Here is a 22,495-nt window from a genome sequence, read left to right as displayed (position 1 = left end):
CTGAGAGGCAGTACCCTCAAGACGTATGAGAGGGAAAGAAGCAAATTGAAGCCAAACCGTCAGGGTCGGACTGGCCCGCCGGGGAACCGGGGAATTCCCCGGTGGGCCCCGAGCCTGACTATTAGTTTTCATTTAACCTATCCAAATGCACTTGTCAGGGATTCGATCGGGATCTTCAGGGGCCTGATCGGGCTCCTGACTGTTCCAAAATGGGCCCCTGTACCAATCACTGGGAGTGTGTGAGACCATTAGCAGGTGCGGGGTCTTCTGCTCCCTACGTTGTACCCTGCCGTCATGTAGCAGGAGCTATGCTGCCCCTCCCCTCACAGATCGGAGTGTGCAGGGGGAAGTCTGCCAGCTGCTGCAAATGAAGCAGAGCTTTCACCACTGCCAGACAGGACAGAGCTGCACATGAGCCTCCATACCCAGTGCACCCAAATGTAAGTACATCTTTTGGGTAAAATATGTATATTTAATATGTGTATATTTGTGTAAAGTGTCTGATGTACTGTGTGATTCCTGTATGTTTGTAGATAGGTGTGTATGTGTATGTATATGAAAGTATGTGTGTAAATGTATATTATATGTATTAGGCCCCTTTCAGATTTGAGTTCGGTATTCCTTTTTGGGAAGTCCGCTTGGGGTCCCCCAAACAGAAACCTATACGCATTAAAAAGCGGTGAGCAATGAAACCACACGGACCCCATAGACAATAATGGGGTCCTTGTGTTTTCCGCGCGGTGTCCACGCAAATCACGAGGAGAGAGAAGTAATGCTTGCAGCACTTTTCTCACCACACGATTCATGTGGACACTGCATGGTAAACACATGGACCCCATTATAGTCTATGAGGTCCGTGTGGTTTCATTGCTCACCGCTTTTTAATGCGTATAGGTTTCTGTTCGGGGGACCCCAAGTGGACTTCCCGAAAAGGAATACCGAATGCAGATGTGAACCAGGCCTAAGTATATCCAGCATATGAGTGTGTCTCTGTTTTCTTCTGTACATGACTACCATTATGCATACTAAAATTGTATTTTATAGTGTGATATTCAGTATACCGCGTTCCCTGAAAATAAGACAGTGTCTTATATTAAATTGTCGCCCTAAATATAGGACCTGTCTTATTTTCGGAGGACGTCTTATTACAACTGGCAGTCATGCCGGCACTTCCTTAGCGGAGCGTCAGCATAACTGCCGGTTGTAGGTAGTGTAGGGGAGGGGGGGAAGGGATCATACTTACCTTTCCCATCTTCCTAGCAGCACTGGTGCTGCTGTTCGTCCCGACAGTGGTGGGCGGGGATTAGTGAGGCTTCGGGGGGGCCGGGCTTAGCGGAGCTTTCGTGGGCGGGGCTTAGGGATCCCCACTTCACTGACACAGCACCGGCTGGATGCCGTGCTCTGTGTTCACAGGAAAGCCGGCTGCTGCCTCTTCTGTATGCCGGCTGCTGCCTCTTCTGTATGTCGGCTGCTGCCTCTTCTGTATGCCGGTTGCTGCCTTTTCTGTATGCCGGCTGCTGCCTCTTATTTATGTCGGCTGCTGCCTCTTCTGTATGCCGGCTGCTGCCTCTTCTGTATGCCGGCTGCTGCCTCTTCTGTATGCCGGCTGCTGCCTCTTCTGTATTCCGGCTGCTGCCTCTTATGTATGCCGGCTGCTGCCTCTTCTGTATGCCGGCTGCTGCCTCTTCTGTATGCCGGCTGCTGCCTCTTCTGTATGCCGGCTGCTGCCTCTTCTGTATGCCGGCTGCTGCCTCTTCTGTATGCCGGCTGCTGCCTCTTCTGTATGCCGGCTGCTGCCTCTTCTGTATGCTGCTGCCTCTTCTGTATGCCGGCTGCTGCCTCTTCTGTATGCCGGCTGCTGCCTCTGGGATGAGCTGGGAGAGCTCATCCTACAGCAGCAGGGACAGAGGACACAACAGCAGAGGCAGCAGCCAGCATTGCTATGCACACGATTTTTGGGCATGCCTTACTTTCAGGGGTGTCCTACTTTCGGGGAAACACGGTATTGAGATGTTAATGGGGTTATCCAGGAATTATAGTTGTCTGCAAGGAAAAGGTGACAAATAAGAAAAAAAAGCAAAACCCATACTCGCCTGTCCCCGGTGTCTACCACATCTGTCTGGTCCGGTGGCTCCCGGAGCGTTCTGGCAGATGTCATCGCCACACATGACTGCTGAGGCCAATCAGCGGCTTAAGGAAAGGACACGTGACATATGTGAGTGATATCGCGGTTTCTTTCCTTAGGCTGCTGAGGCAGATGATTGACTTCATCTTCATGACGTGTGGCAAGGACTGAAAAAACTCTGGGGCACCGCTGGAACGGACAGGGGTAGGAGAATCAGGGACAAGTGAGTGTGAGTCTTATTTTTTTTCCTTCACCGGCCTCCTTGTAGAAACCTGTAATTCCTGGACAACCCCTTCAAGGATTAGGCCCTACTGAGCAAAACACAGCTAACGCTGGGCTCTCACCAGCGCCTGGTCTCCGTTCTGAGGTTTCCATCTTCTGCATGCAGAAGACGGAAACTTGTCGAACCGAGTCTGGCCGTGAGCGCCGGTGAGCGTTTTATGCTCTCTGTGGCGAAACCGTTTTTTTTAAACCAGACACAAAGTCCTGCATGTCCGACTCTGTGTCTGGTTAACCCTAGAACGCATATCCATAGAAATCTACACATTCATGCACCTGGGGCCTTTTAGGCCTGTTTACAATTATTATGGAATAACTCAAAAAAAATACTTTTCAAAGTTTATTGCAAAGTAAGGATGCATTCCCACTAGCGCTGGGGTCCGCCAGGATGGGATGTTTACTTGCACCTAAGACGTTTTTGTTTCCCATCTGTCTGCCCCCACTGTGCGCACGTGACAGGCGACCAATTTGCTGGATGTACAGGATATATTGGAAACCATTTTGTTTTCTTCTACTGCTATTCAGACAGAAAGGAATATTGGAAAAAAAATGTTCAAATAAGAAATGTTATTATATAACTTCTGTATCTATGCCGTGTCCACTTTGCATTGTTTTTGCTACAAGGTCGTCAGTACACGTAATAATTGCATGACTCCATGTCTGGCCGCTATACTTCTCGCCAAAAACAAGGATTGATCATAGAAAACCTGGGATTCACTAGATGGCGAAGAGCTTTGCCTAAGGATAACATTTGCCAGATCTGTATAGTGCATATAGCAGGGGTCTCAAACTCGTGGCCCGCGGGCCGCATGCGGCCCCCCGAACAATTTTGTGCGGCCCGCACAAGCCTAGGGACGCCAGATCCGAGTTGAATAAATTGCGAGATGATTATATCCACTAGCCGCTACGTTCCGGCTAGTGGACATATAGGCGCGATGTGATGACGCGATGTGATGACGTCACATCATCACATCGCGCCTACAGGTCTATTAGTGAAACTGCAGAGCGCGGCAGGGGAGCGTTGGATGGTGAGTATAAGTGTTTTTTTGTGTGTTAAAGAGGACCTTTCACCATTTTGCCCACAGACAGTTCTATATACTGCCGGAAAGCTGACAGTGCACTGAGTTCAGCGCACTGTCGGCTTTCCTGATGTGGGCCCAGTGTGAAGAGCTTACGGTCCGGTACCGTAGCTCTTCTATGGTCAGAAGGGCGTGCTGACACTCAGTCAGAGACGTCATTCTTCACAGCACAGCCAATCGCGCTGTGCTGTGAGAGCCGGGAGGAACTCCCCCATGCGGAGAGCCGCGTCACTCTCGGGTCAAAACACGCTTGCCATGACTGTCGCGGCTCCCCCCCCGGAGTCGGCTCAAATTAATGGACCGACTTAGGAGGTTGCTGCCGCCAGGCGGACGCCGTGGCTCACCGAGCCGCGGAATCCGCCTGAAGAAAGGGCAGCCCGCTTTCTTTTTCCGTGAGCGGCAGCATGCCGCTCACACAAAAAACAAGCCAGGCGGTTTAAATAGACCGCCATTGTGAGGGGGCGGATTATGACGTGGATTTCGTGGCATAATCTGCCCCCTCTGTGTGAACAGGCCTTAATTTTGCTACAGTTATGATTCGGAATGTAAATACCTGATATGCATTATGTATTCTCATTGCTACAAATCAAACATCATTTAAACATAGTGATTAATCACAAAAGCTCTCTTCCACAAAATCTGCTGAACCCCTCTATCATGCTCACACACAGCCTGCACCCCCCTATCATGCTCACACACAGCCTGAAACACCCCCCATCTTGCTCACACACAGCCTGAACCCCACTATCATACTCACACACAGCCTGAAACACCCACCATCTTGCTCACACACAGCCTGAACCCCACTATCATACTCACACACAGCCTGAAACACCCCCCATCTTGCTCACACACAGCCTGAACCCCACTATCATACTCACACACAGCCTGAAACACTCACCATCTTGCTCACACACAGCCTGAACCCCACTATCATACTCACACACAGCCTGAACCCCACTATCATACTCACACACAGCCTGAACCCCACTATCATACTCACACACAGCCTGAACCCCACTATCATACTCACACACAGCCTGAACCCCACTATCATACTCAGACACAGTCTTAACCCCCCATCATACTCACACACAGCCTGAACCCCCCTATCATACTCACACACAGCCTGAACCCCCCTATCATACTCACACACGGCCTGAACCCCCCCTATCATACTCACACACGGCCTGAACCCCCCCTATCATACTCACACACAGCCTGAACCCCACTATCATGCTCAAACACAGCCTGAACCCCCCTATCATACTCACACACAGCCTGAACCCCACTATCATGCTCACACACAGCCTGAACCCCACTATCATGCTCACACACAGCCTGAACCCCCCTATCATACTCACACACAGCCTGAACCCCACTATCATGCTCACACACAACCTGAACCCCCTATCATACTCATACACAGCCTGAAACACCCCCCCATCTTGCTCACACACAGCCTGAACCCCACTATCATACTCATACACAGCCTGAACCCCACTATCATACTCACACAGCCTGAACCCCTCTATCATGCTCACACACAGCCTGAACCCCACTATCATGCTCACACACAGCCTGAACCCCACTATCATACTCACACACAGCCTGAATCCCTCTATCATGCTCACACACAGCCTGAACCCCACTATCATGCTCACACACAGCCTGAACCCCACTATCATACTCACACACAGCCTGAAACACCCACCATCTTGCTCACACACAGCCTGAACCCCACTATCATACTCACACACAGCCTGAACGCCACTATCATACTCACACACAGCCTGAACCCCACTATCATACTCACACACAGCCTGAACCCCACTATCATACTCACACACAGCCTGAACCCCACTATCATACTCACACACAGCCTGAACCCCACTATCATACTCACATACAGCCTGAACCCCCCATCATTCTCACACACAGCCTGAACCCCACTATCATGCTCACACACAGCCTGAACCCCCCCCATCATACTCACACACAGCCTGAACCCCACTATCATGCTCACACACAGCCTGAACCCCCCTATCATACTCATACACAGCTTGAAACACCCCCCATCTTGCTCACACACAGCCTGAACCCCACTATCATACTCATACACAGCCTGAACCCCACTATCATGCTCACACACAGCCTGAACCCCTCTATCATGCTCACACACAGCCTGAACCCCACTATCATGCTCACACACAGCCTGAACCCCACTATCATGCTCACACACAGCCTGAACCCCACTATCATACTCACACACAGCCTGAACCCCTCTATCATGCTCACACACAGCCTGAACCCCACTATCATGCTCACATACAGCCTGAACCCCACTATCATGCTCACACACAGCCTGAACCCCACTATCATGCTCACACACAGCCTGCACACCCTTTCCCCCCTCTTGTTTACACATGCTATGTCTTTCTCTCCATCTTACCTTCCATCCTCCATTCACTGCAGCCTTCTCTTCCTGTGTAACTCGGCACTGTACTGAATAACTCCGCCCACACCAAAGCCCGATCACATGGTCATGACGTCATCACAGGTCCTTCAGCCCACTAGGATCTACCCTGCTGCAGACAGTAGCGCGGCTTCTCAGCGGCTAAAGCCATCGGAAATATGTATTTTCCGATGGCTTTAGGCGACCCCTTTGTTTTGGTCGTTCGACCCCCGCCGGGGTCGCAACCCACAGGTTGAGAACCGCTTCTGTGGAGTGACACACTGCCCCAAAAGTGGGGTCACCTCTGCAAGAGATACGAGGGACACTTAGGCTTAGTTCACATGTGAATACCGTGTGGCGTAATTTGGTACGGAAAAAAAACGCTTCCTAATTAGGAAGCGGTTTTTGGAACTTGAGGTGTTTTTTGGAGTGTTTTTTTTTTTTGGCAAAACCCGCTTCAGAAAACGCCAGGCCGTTTTTCCTTCACGGACAGTGGTTGGACCGTAAAAAACTGCGTCATGGTTTTTGCCAAAAACCGCAATGTGGTTTCTGCCTCCCATTCACTTCTACTGGCTTCCTGAGGTTGAATCCGTCTAAAGAATGGTCATGTTGCTTCTTTTTTTCGCTAGTGGCAAAAAACCGCTAGCGGTCTCCATAGACCACCCTTGTGAGGGGGCGGATTATGATGTGGATTCCGCGCCATAATCCGCCCCTTCTGTGAACGGGCCCTAACAGCTCAGTGATATGTGCAGGACATGCTGCAGCCACCTGTAATCTCTCATGGCATTTTTCAGTAGGATAATGCTCACCCACATACAGCAAGGGTTCCTCAGGATTGTCCACCAGCTTGTAACACTTCCTTGGCCTGCCTGGTGACCAGATTTATTCCCAATCAAGTATTTTTGGGACCAGGTGCGATCCCGGCTTTGGCAACCTACATCTGTGGCAAATGGCAGTGATGGTTCTGTATGGCATCCTGCTGCGTAACCATATGTCATCTTATATCCAGGCCGGAGGTGCCCGCAGGACACTACAGCCTCTGCACAATTAATATTGTAATCTCTTCCATACATCATCAGTCCATTCCAACTCCTTGGGGCGGTATTTTTCATGTCAATGAGTTTACTGTTATATGGCCACACATTGGTGTGATCGGTCGCGTCGTCTGGTGAACTTCCTTCCCCTAACACCTTGGAGATTCTCATTTCAGTCAGTTCTCTGCGGGGTTATTTTTAGCGATTTCATTCACACTGTGAGAAGGAGGTGTGTTTTTTTTTATTTATTTTTTTAAGAAATGTGCTCACAAGCTTAAGTGTATCGATTATGGGTCGTGAAGTATAAAAAACCAGGACGAGGACAAGTTCATGGTGGTGACATGAAAACTATATTAAGTTATTCAGGGTTTTTTTGTGCACTTATATTTTTGGGTTAAATATTTTTTTTTATATTGTATTTTCCCCCAAAATTTAGCACGATATATTGGATTTCCTGGCAGAGTTCAGATGTCCGCTTTATTTCCTCTATAGAAATTACATACAAACGCCAGGACAGGAAACCTTCACGTCTGGTCCACAATCGGTGAATGACCTATTAGACATCCCATTCGCTAACAAGTGTTATGATTTGTATTGTTGTCTGAGTGCCAACCTTTGGAAAACTCCAGAACCTTCTAAGAAGATCGGCCAAGCCCCTGGCATTTTGCAAACCAACGAGACCTGCGTCACCACAAGTGTTTAGCCAGTGCTTATGTCTGGAACCGTCCGAAAACCATGAGAAGCCCCTGTAACCCCGCAGGAGCCAGCATTGTGGTTAGGAGCCCCAACAAGTTTTTGTAATGCTGCATCGATGTCACGGCTTTATGGTATCCCGTTCTCGTCATGAAAACTGGAATACCTCTAAATTTTCCCATCCCGTGACATACTATTACATCAAGAACGAAGATGGCGCAGGCTAGGGAGCTCACACGGTACCACCGGGAGAGGTGGCGGGCAGTAACACACAGCGGACATTCTGCTTCAACGCCTGCGAACTGTAGAAACTCCATTTGCAGCTATTTAACCCTTAAATGCCATTGTTGATTGAGACCTCTAAAGTGGTGGTTATGCGTTAGAATGGAGACGTGGGGGGCCATCAGTAGACCTTACTTTCACTTAGATAACGTATGATACATTGCAATACAGAAGTATTGCAATGTATTACACAGGCAGTCACGCTCCCTAGTGTTCTAGTTCCAGTATGGAAGTGTAAATGTAAAAATACTATAAAGTATGAAATAAAATATAATGTTCTATTGTTATAGTATGTTGAATTTTATCAGTCTCACACAGTGAACGTCAAAAAAACAAACAAAATTGCTGTTGGTCACATTGTCTCAAAAAAAAAAAAAAAAAAGGCACAAAAAAATAAGACCTCAATGGTGGTGGTGGGGGAATATATATATAGATAGATAGATAGATAGATAGATAGATAGATAGATAGAGATATATATACTGTATATATCAATAAAGCTAAAAGATTTCCCCAAATGGAATAGAAAAGTACAATTTGTTGTGCAAAAAACAAGCCTTCATACATTGGTATCTAAGGAGACAATTCCAAGCACATCTATTTATGGGATGGTTTGGGCTGCATTTATGGGCGGAATCCATCAGAAGATTGGGCAGGACGTCTCTCTCCATGGGAGCCGGCTGACTATAGTATAACCAGCCACCATAGCTTAGATAATTCTGTACGAGATTGGTGAAGGATGGGGCAAGTGACCCGGAAGGCTGAATGCCACTCCAAATCATATGATCCAGGGGTCATGACGTAGGAACCCTCTGCGGCCATTATCTGCAATAACCCAGGCCAGGCAATAAAGGAGATGTCCGGGGACTGGTAACTTAACCACTTCAGTACCGGGCCAATTTGTGGTGCAGGACCAGACACATTTTAGGTTTATTTTGTATGTGCGGTTTTGAGGTCTGTAAAATTTTTCTCGTATGTCAGTCAACTAATTTTTGCATCTTTTTTCGGGGACACATAGGGCTTTATTTTTATGTTATTTTTATTTTCAAATGTGTTTTAAATTTTTTTATATCCAGGAAAATATAAACAAAATAGGAGGGAAATTGTGTCTGGTTTTCAATTTTTTTTATTTTATTTTATTTAATAACACAAAGTGTCACTGAAAAACTTTATAAAATAGTTTTTCCTCTCCGTTACGGTAATTTTTATTTTGTATGGTGTAGTCGGGGGTGGGGCTATAACCTTTAATAACGGTGTTTTATTAGCGTATTATTTATTTATTTTTTATTATTTTATTTACATTTTTTTAAAAACTTTTTTATTATATTTTTATTTTATATTTTTTCCAGATTGTGTCCCCATAAGGTGATAAGAGACCTTTGGGGACATCTGATCACTTATTTTTTTGTACTGGAGGCTGATTTCTCCTATAACTGGGGCTGCTACATTTAACCCCAGTTACAGGAGAAATCCAGCCTCCTGCACACTGTATATTCATCTTACTGAGCTGATCTGGGGTCCTGTAGGACCCAGCAGCTTTTGCAAGACTCTGCTCCCAGCGGATCACGTGTCCACCGGGTCAGAGGGCAGCTGAATTATGGCAGCGTCCATAGCTGTGTATACAGCGCTCATTGAGCGCTGTATACACAGCGATCGAGAAGGCAGGGGAGGTCATAAATCTGCCCTGTCTTCTCTCTGGGAGCTCCGGCTGAAGTTACAGCCGGCTCCTATTGAAAGCAGCTGCACGATCTCCGTGCAGCTGCTGTGTTCTGACTGGACGTACAGGTGCGTCCTGTCAGAACTAGGCAACCACTTCCCGGACGTATATAGTCTATGGGCGTCCGGAAGTGGTTATGGTAAATACAATTTGCTGTTGAGTTTCAACACACATAGTTCAATCTGCAGCACTGTACATTATCATTGAGTCACATCAGATCCTGTCCCCATTAGACGGTTTGTTGCTGTAGCTGTCAGTTTAATGTTACAGATCCTCACTGATATATCGATCTGCACTTGCATTTGCTCTTTAAGACAATAGAGACATGGTTACAATCCGGAGCTATATCTTTATTTAGGAGTATTATCCATTATTCACTGACGGCTCAGTCATATAGGGGTCTGTACATAGGTGTTCACTTTCATAGGGAGCACATGTTCTATTGAGGATCCTTTATTTTATTTTTAATTTATAATAATAAAAGGTAAATTTTATCCTAATATTTTTGTGGGGGGACAACTTTGTTTTTGTAATTATTCTAATAGTTACCCTTGATCCTGGTTGAGTAGTTACTATATATTACCTTACAGCATGATGCTTGGTATATGGCAGTATTATTTACACTGCTCAAAAAAATGAAGGGAACATGCAAATAACACATCCTAGATCTGAATGAATGAAATATTCTCATTGAATACTTTGTTCTGTACAAAGTTGAACATGATAACAACAAAATCACACAAAAATCATCAGTGGAAATCAAATGTATTAACCAATGAAGGCCTGGATTTGGAGTCACTCCCAAAATTAAAGTGGAAAAACACACTACAGGCTGATCCAACTTTGAAACTTTGATGTAATGTCCTTAAAGGGGCTCTATCAGCAAAACCTAAAAAAGAATGATCTACTTACGCATCGTGCACACTGGGCGGGCATTCAGGGTGTGTCTTCTTCTTCATCCACGCTTCCTCTTCCTGTGATGTCCTCGAGTCCCGTCCTCCTCCAGTGCTCGCAAACTGACATTGTTTAAAAAAAAATGGCCTGGGCACATGCGCAGTAGCCGTAGTGGAAGCCGCATGCTACTGCGTATGCGTCCAGGCCATTTTTTTTAATCAATGTCAGTTCGTGAGCGCCGGAGGAGGACCCTGAATGCCCGCCCAGCGGGCACGATGCGTAAGTAGATCACATTCTTTTTTTAGGATATTATTTTAAAATGGGGGGTAGTTTAATATAACATTTACGGTGCCTGAATAGCCTTTTTAAAGGCTATTCACGCATATGTGGGGCTCTATCAGCATGATTTTGCTGATAGAGCCCCTTTAAAAAACGTCAAAATGAGGCTGAGTAGGGGTCACACGGTGGCTCAGTGGTTAGCACTGCAGCCTTGCAGCTCTAGAGTCCTGGTGTTCAAATTCCGCCAAGGGCATAAAACCATCTGCAAGGAGTTAGTATGTTCTAACCGTGTTTACATGGATTTCCATCCCATATTCAAAAAAATAAAAAAATACTGATAGGGAAAAATGTACATTGTGAGCTCTATGTGGGGCTCACAATCTACATTATTAAAAAAAAAAAAAAGGCTGAGTAGTGTGTGTGGCCTCCACGTGCCTGTATGACCTCCCTACAACGCCTGGGCATGCTCCTGATGAGGTTGCAGATGGTCTCCTGAGGCTCTCCTTCCAGACCTGGACTAAAGCATCTGCCAACTCCTGGACAGTCTGTGGTGCAACGTGACACGCTGGAGGCGCTACCAGGAGACAGGCGATGTAGAGGGGGCCGTAGGAGGGCAAATCCCCAGCAGCAGGACCGCTACCTCCGCCTTTGTGCAAGGAGGAACAGGAGAAGCACTGCCAGAGCCCTGCAAAATGACCTCCAGCAGGCCACAAATGTGCATATGTCTGCACAAATGGTTGGAAACAGACTCCATGAGGATGGTATGAGGGCTCGACGTCCACAGATGGTGGTTGCGCTTACAGCCCAACACCGTGCAGGACGCTTGGCATTTGCCACAGAATACCAGGATTGGCAACTTCGCCACTGGTGCCCTGTGCTCTTCACAGTTGAAAGCAGGTTCACAGTGAGCACATGTGACGTCTGGAGACGCCGTGGAGAGTGATCTGCTGCCTACAACATCCTTCAGCATGACCGATTTGGCAGTGGGTCAGTAATGGTGTGGGGCTGCACAGCCCTCCATGTGCTTCACAGAGGTAGCCTGACTGTCATTAGGTACCGAGATGAAATCCTCAGACCCCTTGTGAGACCATATGCTGGTTCGGTTGGCCCTGGTTTCCTCCTAATGCAGGACAATGCCAGACCTCATGTGGCTGGAGTGTGTCAGCAGTTCCTGCAAGATGAAGGCATTGAAGCTATGGACTGGCCTGCCCATTCCCCAGACCAGAATACGATTGCGCACATCTGGGACATCATGTCTCGCTCCATCCACCAATGTCACGTTGCACCACAGACTGTCCAGGAGCTGGCAGATGCTTTAGTCCAGGTCTGGGAGGAGATCCCTCAGGAGACCATCCACAACCTCATCAGGAGCATGCCCAGGCATTGTAGGGAGGTCATACAGACACGTGGAGGTCACACACACTACTCAGCCTCATACTGACATGTTTTAAGGACATTACATCAAAGTTGGATCAGCCTGTAATATGTTTTTCCACTTTAATTTTGGGGGTGACACTAAATCCATTGGTTAATAAATGTGATTTCCATTGATGATTTTTGTGTGATTTTGTTGTCATCACATTCAACTTTGTACAGAACAAAGTATTCAATGAGAATATTTAATTCCTTCAGATCTAGGAGATGTTATTGGAGTGTTCCCTTTATTTTTTGAGCATTGTATATCCCTATAATAAGTGTTTATGTAGAGATATTCCAATTATACAACCGGATGAAGATAGATGAATGGAAGTATTAGGCAACCGTATTGTGTCTGCGCACTAACCATGGGGGCTGGGGGCTTCCTGACTGTGCGATACAAATATTCTCCGCTGCCAGACTGTTCTAATTCTGCATATATCCCTCTTCCTAACGCATGGGGAGCTGAGCTAAACATACAAGCCAATGAGCGTTTATGGCTATAGCCATGTTATTGTAGTCACTGGCAGTAGAGGCGATATACCAAATATCTATGTACAGTATTAAGAGAGAGATCACGTTACAATCCCTGATATTTTGGCCACATTGCCTACAGACCAGAGGTATCCTGCCATGTGTATCTCTAGTTTAGAAATTCTCAGAAGAAATATCGGAAATTTCAAAGTATTATAACACAAAATTAATCAAAGAGTTTTTCCTTGCCTCATAGACTTCACTGGTGCAAAGCTGCAGTACCGACACTCACCACTAGAGTATGTGTGGCGACCACTATATCACCAAATTCTCGCCACTAAAGGATTTAAAATATACAAATATTGTATAAATCATCGAGTTATATTCACATGGCTGAATCTGAGTTGGATTTTGCCTCTAAATCAGCCCCTAATTCCGCCTGAAATCTGCCTCCTATTAATTTAATTTATTTAAAAAAAAATGCAGATTTTTTTACTCTTAGCTTTTCAGCTAGCGGGAAAAAATAATCATCACCCTCGATCCTCAGGCAGATTCCACCTGATAACTGCTCTTGAAGTAAATAGAAGGTAGAAATATACTGTCTGGCCAATGTGGAATTTGCAAATGACAAGGAATTAGGTCAAGCAGAAAGTTCTGAGTTAAATACCTGAAGCTGAATTTTTTAGCTGGTACAAATTCCACTGTGTGAATATACCCTTAATCCTGCATGACGGATATATCCATCCTGAGCCAGGGTCAGATAATGCTCTATGATGTCACTGCCATTGTACCTGCATGTTCTTTGATAGGTATGTAACGCGGCAGAAAATTGATTCCGCTTGTGAACATACCGCGAGGGTAGCCGCGACGGAATGCCAATGCAGTGCACCAGCATTAAGTAGCGGCATTCAGCTCCAGATTAGGCCTGAATGACTGGGCCTAATCGGGAGAGAGTCTCGCGCTGCGACTGAGTCCTTCACGGAATCCACGGGAAGAAGGGGCATGTGGCTTCTTTTTTCCACTACTAGCAATCAGAAAAAAGAAGCAAGCATCTCTCATTGAAGTCAATGGGAGCCATTTCTGGCAGCGGATTTTGAGATAGATTCTGCATCAAAATCCTCTGCCAAAAAAACTCCCTTAGGAGCCCAGCAGACATATGAAACTAGGTTCCTGCCACAGCTGCTGGGGGCAGATTACTCAGCAGTTTATTCCCTTAGATGTCACTACATCCAAGCCTTACTAAATCATATCACTGTACAATGAGTGTGGTGTCATTTCAAAACACATGTGGTGCACAAAGAGCTCAGATACAAAAAGTTACAATATAAACGGAGTTTTATTGAGGAATACATCATTTCTCATTCACATTGTAAGTCAATAACAATCAAGGTCCAACCCTTGTTTACTCACATACAACCAAAAATTTATTTTTTCAAAGTTATTTTATCAAAGTATTATACAGCACTGTACAGATATTCATTACTCAAATAAGTCTCTCTCCCTATTAGGGCTCACAATCTAACCTTTTAAATACAGTTTTCCCTTGCGGTGCTAATGTACAGAGTCCACACCGGGTTCTAGAGTCTGACTAAACACCATTCCTCTAAACCTTCATGTCGTGGCCAAACTGCCACACGTCCATGTCACAAATCCAGGTAAATATAATTTGCTGTTGAGTTTCAACACACATAGTTCAATCTGCAGAACTGTACATTATCATTGAGTCACATCAGATCCTGTCCCCATTAGGGCTCACAATCTAAACAAAATACAGTTAGCCCATTAGATGCTAATGCACAGAGTCGACACCGGGTTCTAGGGTCTGTGAAATCACCATTACTTTAAACCTCTAAACCTTCATGTCGTGGCCAAATTGCCACGAGCTAATGTTGAGTCCAAACTGAATAAGCACCTCGGGGGAGCCCATTCTAATGAAGACAATGTCCTCCACCCATTTCCAAAACATTGAGGGGCCACTCAAAGAAAGGGGCAGTCGGACCGAAGCCACAGACGGTTGTCTTCATCCTGTATTTTTATCATCTATTTCATGTAAATCAAAAAATAAATAAAATGTTAAAGAATCCTAATACTTTTTAGCAAGGATTTCTTAAGTTGAAACTCATTAAGGTAAATACAATTTGCTATTGAGTTTCAACACACATAGTTCATTCTGCAACACTGTACAGTTTCCCTTTAAATCTGTGACAACTATTTCAACCAATAATTAAGTTACTTAAAAGTCAACAAGTCATGTGCACATGTACCAATAATCTATAACATATAATGCCATCTGATAGTGGAGACCTAACCCCAGGAGATGTGAGTCCTTCCTCTGGTCGGAGCCCAAGTGTCTTGAGGTTGTCGTCCACTGCTGAGGATCAGGACTCCGGCTGTAGTGAGGTAGAGTTCTTCTCAGTCTTGCATCAGGTCCATGTTTGCAGGTCTGTAGTGACTGTGGACAGGAGATGAGCAGTCTCTATAGTACGAGCAGCTTTCTTCACATGGATCCTGGTCTCGCTCCTCTCACACTTCACAATCTAGAAATGAATCAGAAAGACAAACCATCACCAAAACAAAGTCCCAGTCCTCAGTATTAGCACAGGCGGACTACAATACCCAGCAAACACTTCATTGGTACAACACAAAGAAACTCTCTGACATAAGAGGAAAAGGCTAGAGATGAGCGAGTACTGTTCGGATCAGCCGATCCGAACAGCACGCACGCATTGAAATGAATGGAAGCACCTGGTACTTCCGCTTTGACGCCGGCCGGCCGCTTAACCCCCCGTGTGCCGGCTACGTCCATTCATTTCAATGCGTGCGTGCTGTTCGGATCGGCTGATCCGAACAGTACTCGCTCATCTCTAGAAAAGGCCTATCCTGAATGGGGACTTCTCATCTGTCCCACACATAAGTCTATGTAAGGTGTTAGGCTGCTCTTACACGGCCGTAATGTACTGTATATACTCCAGTATAAGCTGAGTTTTTCAGCATAGTTTTTGTGCTGAAAAAGCCCCCCTCGGCTTATATGCGAGTCAAGCAATAAAAAAAAAAAAAGATTTATTTATTTGGGGGGGGGGGGGGGGGGAGGGAGAGGGGTCTATGACCAGCAATAGTAATGTATAGAATCTCCCATAAAATAGTAAAAAAAAAAAAAAAAAAAGCTTTAAAGAATATAATAAAAAAATAATATAAATAAGAGTTGTAAATCCCTCCTTTCCCTAGAATACATATAAAAGTAGAGAATGACTGTGAGACACAAACACATTAGGTCTCCCTGTGTCTGACAGTGCCCGGGCTACTGAATATAGGGGATCTGCAGTGCTCCTGTTCCATCAGGAAGGGGTTAATAGGAGCACTGCAGATCCCCTATAGTCAGCCAGGCTGAGCTCCAAGTGGGGGAAGAAGAAACCCAGTCCTCAAGCTCAGGGAAGGGGCAGACAGACAACCAAACACCCCCTCCCCTCCCCCAGCACCTCCTGCACCCAAACACTCCCACCATTTTAATTCTTGAAATTTTCCAGCAGCTGCTGCATTTCCCCCACCTGTTACTACAGCAATCAGTACAACCCTGCCCCCCACGTTCCATATAATCCCGACACTGTCCCTATGACTGTCCTGTGGCCTCAGTAGTAGCATTAGGTGGATGTTACTCTTAGATAGGGGCGTAGTATTTGGGGTTTGCTGGACATGTACCCCAGGTGCCGGTACCCACAAGTCTTGTCTGTGATTGTGAGAAGATACAAAGCTATTGTCATTAACCCCTTGTCTCCCCCTCTTAGCTCCACCCACTGACGCACCACCTTTTAGCCACTCCCCTTACACATATGAAGGAGCCCTCCAGTGTCAGAGCTGACCTTACCTCCATGTTGTCAGGCTTTGGGCCTATCTCTTGCTGGCTCAGGCCGGGCTCTGTTGCTCTTGTATTTCCCTTTCTCCAGACCGGTGTCGGCCAGAAGAGATGGCAGTTGGAACAGAACAAGGGGGCGGGGCTTATGCCTAGAGACAACACGTGCCATAGCTGACCACAGCAACCAATCAGTGCACTGCTTTTAAAACTGAATTGCAATAATGAAAGCTGCCATCTGATTGGCTATAAGGGACCACACCAGTAGCCAATCTCCAATCGGTTTATACAGTCGGGGTAATGTGCAGGTTACTGAGTCGGCATCTCTGGGGCCCCAAGCAAAGTTATATGTGGGGGTGTCCTTATTCAGTATGTTTAGGCCACGCCTCATGATTACAGGAACTGCCCCCTATTACCAGCTCAATAAATCTGCCCAAAATAGTCTCCCTATGCTGCACCCCTCTACATGTTACTATAAATTACCACAAGTGGCCCCCAGGTCTGTATTCCCTGCCCCCGAGCACAGGAATAGGTTATTTTTGCTGTAGATCCCTGCACCGCTGCCATAAGCAGTCAGGGATTCATGGCCGGCATCAGAACCAGCATGGGGAGCGCATGTATGCCATCTCCCATAGAAAGCAATGGGATCTGTTTTAAACGCCGCTGATTCGGAACGTTTACGCCGTGTGAAGGGGCCCTAAGGCCCCACATTGTAAGAACGCAGTGATTTTAGGCAGCAGCGGAAAAGCTATGGCTAAAAACACAGCATTTTCCAGTACCAGCAATGTGGAGGGGACTCTGGCTTATCCCATTCACACATTGCAGAAAAAGATCCGCAGTGGAAATGCTGCGATTTCAAAAACCGTTTCTGTAACTCGCAGCATGTTATTTATACCTATGAAATCGCTGCTGTCTGTCTGTGAAATACACTGCAGGAAAAAAACGCAATGTGGTTCCACCGTGGTCTTTTCTGCAGTGTTTTTTGCCAGAGATTCGCTGCATGAGGCCTTAGCCTAAAGTAAGTATTCACAAGACTGCTTTACATGGAGGGAGAGGTAGCAGTCCTATGTAAGTTACCATGTCAGACTGAAACTGTTACACAGGACTGCTGCCTCTCACTCCATGTAAGAAGATATTTCTGTTGCACCGGGATACCTGCTGTATATGTAAAGGCAGCAGTCCTATGTAAGTAATCTTATACAGTCCTATGAAAAAGTTTGGGCACCCCTATTAATCTTAATCATTAGAGATGAGCGAACACTAAAATGTTCGAGGTTCGAAATTCAATTCGAACAGCCGCTCACTGTTCGAGTGTTCGAATGGGTTTCGAACCCCATTATAGTCTATGGGGAACATAAACTCGTTAAGGGGGAAACCCAAATTCGTGTCTGGAGGGTCACCAAGTCCACTATGACACCCCAGGAAATGATACCAACACCCTGGAATGACACTGGGACAGCAGGGGAAGCATGTCTGGGGGCATAAAAGTCACTTTATTTAATGGAAATCCCTGTCAGTTTGCGATTTTCGCAAGCTAACTTTTCCCCATAGAAATGCATTGGCCAGTGCTGATTGGCCAGAGTACGGAACTCGACCAATCAGCGCTGGCTCTGCTGGAGGAGGCGGAGTCTAAGATCGCTCCACACCAGTCTCCATTCAGGTCCGACCTTAGACTCCGCCTCCTCCGGCAGAGCCAGCGCTGATTGGCCGAAGGCTGGCCAATGCATTCCTATGCGAATGCAGAGACTTAGCAGTGCTGAGTCAGTTTTGCTCAACTACACATCTGATGCACACTCGGCACTGCTACATCAGATGTAGCAATCTGATGTAGCAGAGCCGAGGGTGCACTAGAACCCCTGTGCAAACTCAGTTCACGCTAATAGAATGAATTGGCCAGCGCTGATTGGCCAATGCATTCTATTAGCCCGATGAAGTAGAGCTGACTGTGTGTGTGCTAAGCACACACATTCAGCACTGCTTCATCACGCCAATACAATGCATTAGCCAGTGCTGATTGGCCAGAGTACGGAATTCGGCCAATCAGCGCTGGCTCTGCTGGAGGAGGCGGAGTCTAAGGTCGGACCTAAATGGAGACTGGTGTGGAGCGATCTTAGACTCCGCCTCCTCCAGCAGAGCCAGCGCTGATTGGCCGAATTCCGTACTCTGGCCAATCAGCGCTGGCCAATGCATTCTATTAGCCCGATGAAGTAGAGCTGAATGTGTGTGCTTAGCACACACATTCAGCTCTACTTCATCGGGCTAATAGAATGCATTGGCCAATCAGCGCTGGCCAATGCATTCTATTAGCTTGATGAAGCAGAGTGTGCACAAGGGTTCAAGCGCACCCTCGGCTCTGATGTTGCACAAGGGTTCCGTACTCTGGCCAATCAGCGCTGGCCAATGCATTGTATTGGCGTGATGAAGCAGTGCTGAATGTGTGTGCTTAGCACACACATTCAGCTCTACTTCATCGGGCTAATAGAATGCATTGGGCAATCAGCGCTGGCCAATGCATTCTATTAGCTTGATGAAGCAGAGTGTGCACAAGGGTTCAAGCGCACCCTTGGCTCTGATGTAGCAGAGCCGAGGGTGCGCTTGAACCCTTGTGCAGCCTCGGCTCTGCTACATCAGAGCCGAGGGTGCGCTTGAACCCTTGTGCACACTCTGCTTCATCAAGCTAATAGAATGCATTGGCCAGCACTGATTGGCCAGAGTACGGAATTCGGCCAATCAGCGCTGGCCAATGCATCCCTATGGGAAAAAGTTTATCTCACAAAAATCATAATTACACACCCGATAGAGCCCCAAAAAGTTATTTTTAATAACATTCCCCCCTAAATAAAGGTTATCCCTAGCTATCGCTGCCTGTACAGCTATCCCTGTCTCATAGTCACAAAGTTCACATTCTCATATGACCCGGATTTGAAATCCACTATTCGTCTAAAATGGAGGTCACCTGATTTCGGCAGCCAATGACTTTTTCCAATTTTTTTCAATGCCCCCGGTGTCGTAGTTCCTGTCCCACCTCCCCTGCGCTGTTATTGGTGCAAAAAAGGCGCCAGGGAAGGTGGGAGGGGAATCGAATTTTGGCGCACTTTACCACGCGGTGTTCGATTCGATTCGAACATGGCGAACACCCTGATATCCGATCGAACATGTGTTCGATAGAACACTGTTCGCTCATCTCTATTAATCATTTTTAGTTCTAAATATTTTGGTGTTTGCAGCAGCCATTTCAGTTTGATATATCTAATAACTGATGGACACAGTAATATTTCACGATTGAAATGAGGTTTATTGTACTAACAGAAAATGTGCAATATGCATTAAACCAAAATTTGACCGGTGCAAAAGTCTGGGCACCTCAACAGAAAAGTGACATTAATATTTAGTAGATCCTCCTTTTGCCTCTAGTCGCTTCCTGTAGCTTTTAATCAGTTCCTGGATCCTGGATGAAGGTATTTTGGACTATTCCTCTTTACAAAACAATTCAAGTTCAGGTTAGTTTGATGGTCGCCGAGCATGGACAGGCCGCTTCCAATCATCCCACAGATGTTCAATGATATTCAGGTCTGGGGACTGGGATGGCCATTCCAGAACATTGTAATTGTTCCTCTGCATGAATGCCTGAGTCGATTTTGGATCATTGTCTTGCTGAAATATCCATCCCCGGCGTAACTTCAACTTCGTCACTGATTCTTGAACATTATTCTCAAGTATCTGCTGATACTGAGTGGAATCCATGCAACCCTCAACTTTAACAAGATTCCCGGTGCCGGCATTGGCCACACAGCCCCAAAGCATGATGGAACCTCCACCAAATTCTACAGTGGGTAGCAAGTGTTTTTCTTGGAATGCAGTTTTTTTTGGACGCCATGCATAACGCCTTTTTGTATGACCAAACAACTCAATCTTTGTTTCATCAGTCCACAGGACCTTCTTCCAAAATGAAGCTGGCTTGTCCAAATGTGCTTTTGCATACCTCAGGCGACTCTGTTTGTGGCGTGCTTGCAGAAACGGCTTCTTTCTCATCACTCTCCCATACAGCTTCTCCTTGTGCAAAGTGCGCTGTATTGTTGACCGATGCACAGTGACACCATCTGCAGCAAGATGATGCTGCAGCTCTTTGGAGGTGGTCTGTGGATTGTCCTTGACTGTTCTCACCATTCTTCTTCTCTGCCTTTCTGATATTTTTCTTGGCCTGCCACTTCTGGGCTTAACAAGAACTGTCCCTGTGGTCTTCCATTTCCTTACTATGTTCCTTACAGTGGAAACTGACAGGTTAAATCTCTGAGACAACTTTTTGTATCCTTCCCCTGAGCAACTATGTTGAACAATCTTTGTTTTCAGATCATTTGAGAGTTGTTTTGAGTAGCCCATGATGCCACTCTTCAGAGGAGATTCAAATAGGAGAACAACTTGCAATTGGCCACCTTAAATACCTTTTTTCATGACTGGATACACCTGGCTATGAAGTTCAAAGCTCACTGAGGTTACAAAACCAATTTTGTGCTTCAGTAAGTCAGTAAAAAGTAGTTAGGAGTATTCAAATCAATAAAATGATAAGGGTACCGAAATTTTTGCACCAGTCAAATTTTGGTTTAATGCATATTGCACATTTTCTGTTAGTACAATAAACCTCATTTCAATCCTGAAATATTACTGTGTCCATCAGTTATTAGATATATCAAACTGAAATGGCTGCTGCAAACACCAAAATATTTAGAACTAAAAATGATTAAGATTAATAGGGGTGACCAAACTTTTTCATAGGACTGTAGGTAGTGGGGTCAGGGCGGCCATTAAGCTTTAGGTGCAGCAGCCGCCAACACACTCACACTCCAGTGACTCCTCAATCTAGACACCCTCAGGACCTGGACAAATTCCATAGGGGTCCGGGACAGGTGTAACATAAAAAAATAAAAATAAAAAATATATATATATACATATATATATATATATATATATATATATATATATATATATATATATATATATATATTCCCTGGTGGTCTGGTGTGCCCTTCCGCAGCCCATTTGGTCGCACTCTGTGCTTCAGTCCTCAGAACCTATGTACCCCACGTCACCGCTGAGACCGGTTGTGTCATGTGTTTTATGTATTTTATTGTTTTGCAGCTTCCCCTATCAGACACAGTGCCAGGAGGAGAGAAGGAGTCCTGTCTGCCCACCCCATAAGGTTACTGTGCCCAGAAAGGATTTCCTTATTAACAGCTCTCAGAACCATCTACGGCCTAAGGCTAAGATTCTGAGAGAGTTGTTGGAGTGAAGTACATCAGGTCTGGGCGTCCCTCATTGCCAAGCCTGGGCATACTAAATGCTTGGGAGACTACTACCCCCATCAGGAGGCTGCACAGGTTTCCAGTTGCCACAGTACAAATGATCCTGTTTCTGCACTGCCGCCTCCTGAGTCATTCCTGCTGTTACCATTATGGCCCTTCCAAACAGCATCACACCAGCTCAGGGTAAGAGAGGACCCCTCTGCAACTGGAAGTGCCCCTGGGGTACTCCTACCACCACTATCCGGTAGCACGCAGGCCCCCTCGTCAGTGTGTGATTCTCTAGACATCTACTCTACTCTATTCTACCTGGTGTACCATGACACTACTGTACCATACATGATACTGTATCACTGAAATTTCCCCATTGTGGGACTATTAAAGGATTATCTTATCTTTCTCATTCATGGACAATCATCAAGAAAGTCCATAAGAAGATCCAATGAGAACTGCGAGTGTTGACACCCAATTGGACTATATGAGTGATACATTGTTGCAGATGGGTTATCATTGCAGTTTGATGAACTTCAATAGACCTGAGACAGTAGAAAAGAAGTCAGATAGGAGGCCATTTGTATCACCATACTGTGACAGCGGTGAGCACATTGCATGGATTATTTGCAAAC

The sequence above is a fragment of the Leptodactylus fuscus genome, chromosome 5 (assembly GCF_031893055.1).
Source record: "Leptodactylus fuscus isolate aLepFus1 chromosome 5, aLepFus1.hap2, whole genome shotgun sequence".
Lineage (NCBI taxonomy): Eukaryota > Metazoa > Chordata > Amphibia > Anura > Leptodactylidae > Leptodactylus > Leptodactylus fuscus.
The sequence above is the reverse complement of the archived record's forward strand: the minus strand, read 5'-3'. Positions refer to the sequence as shown.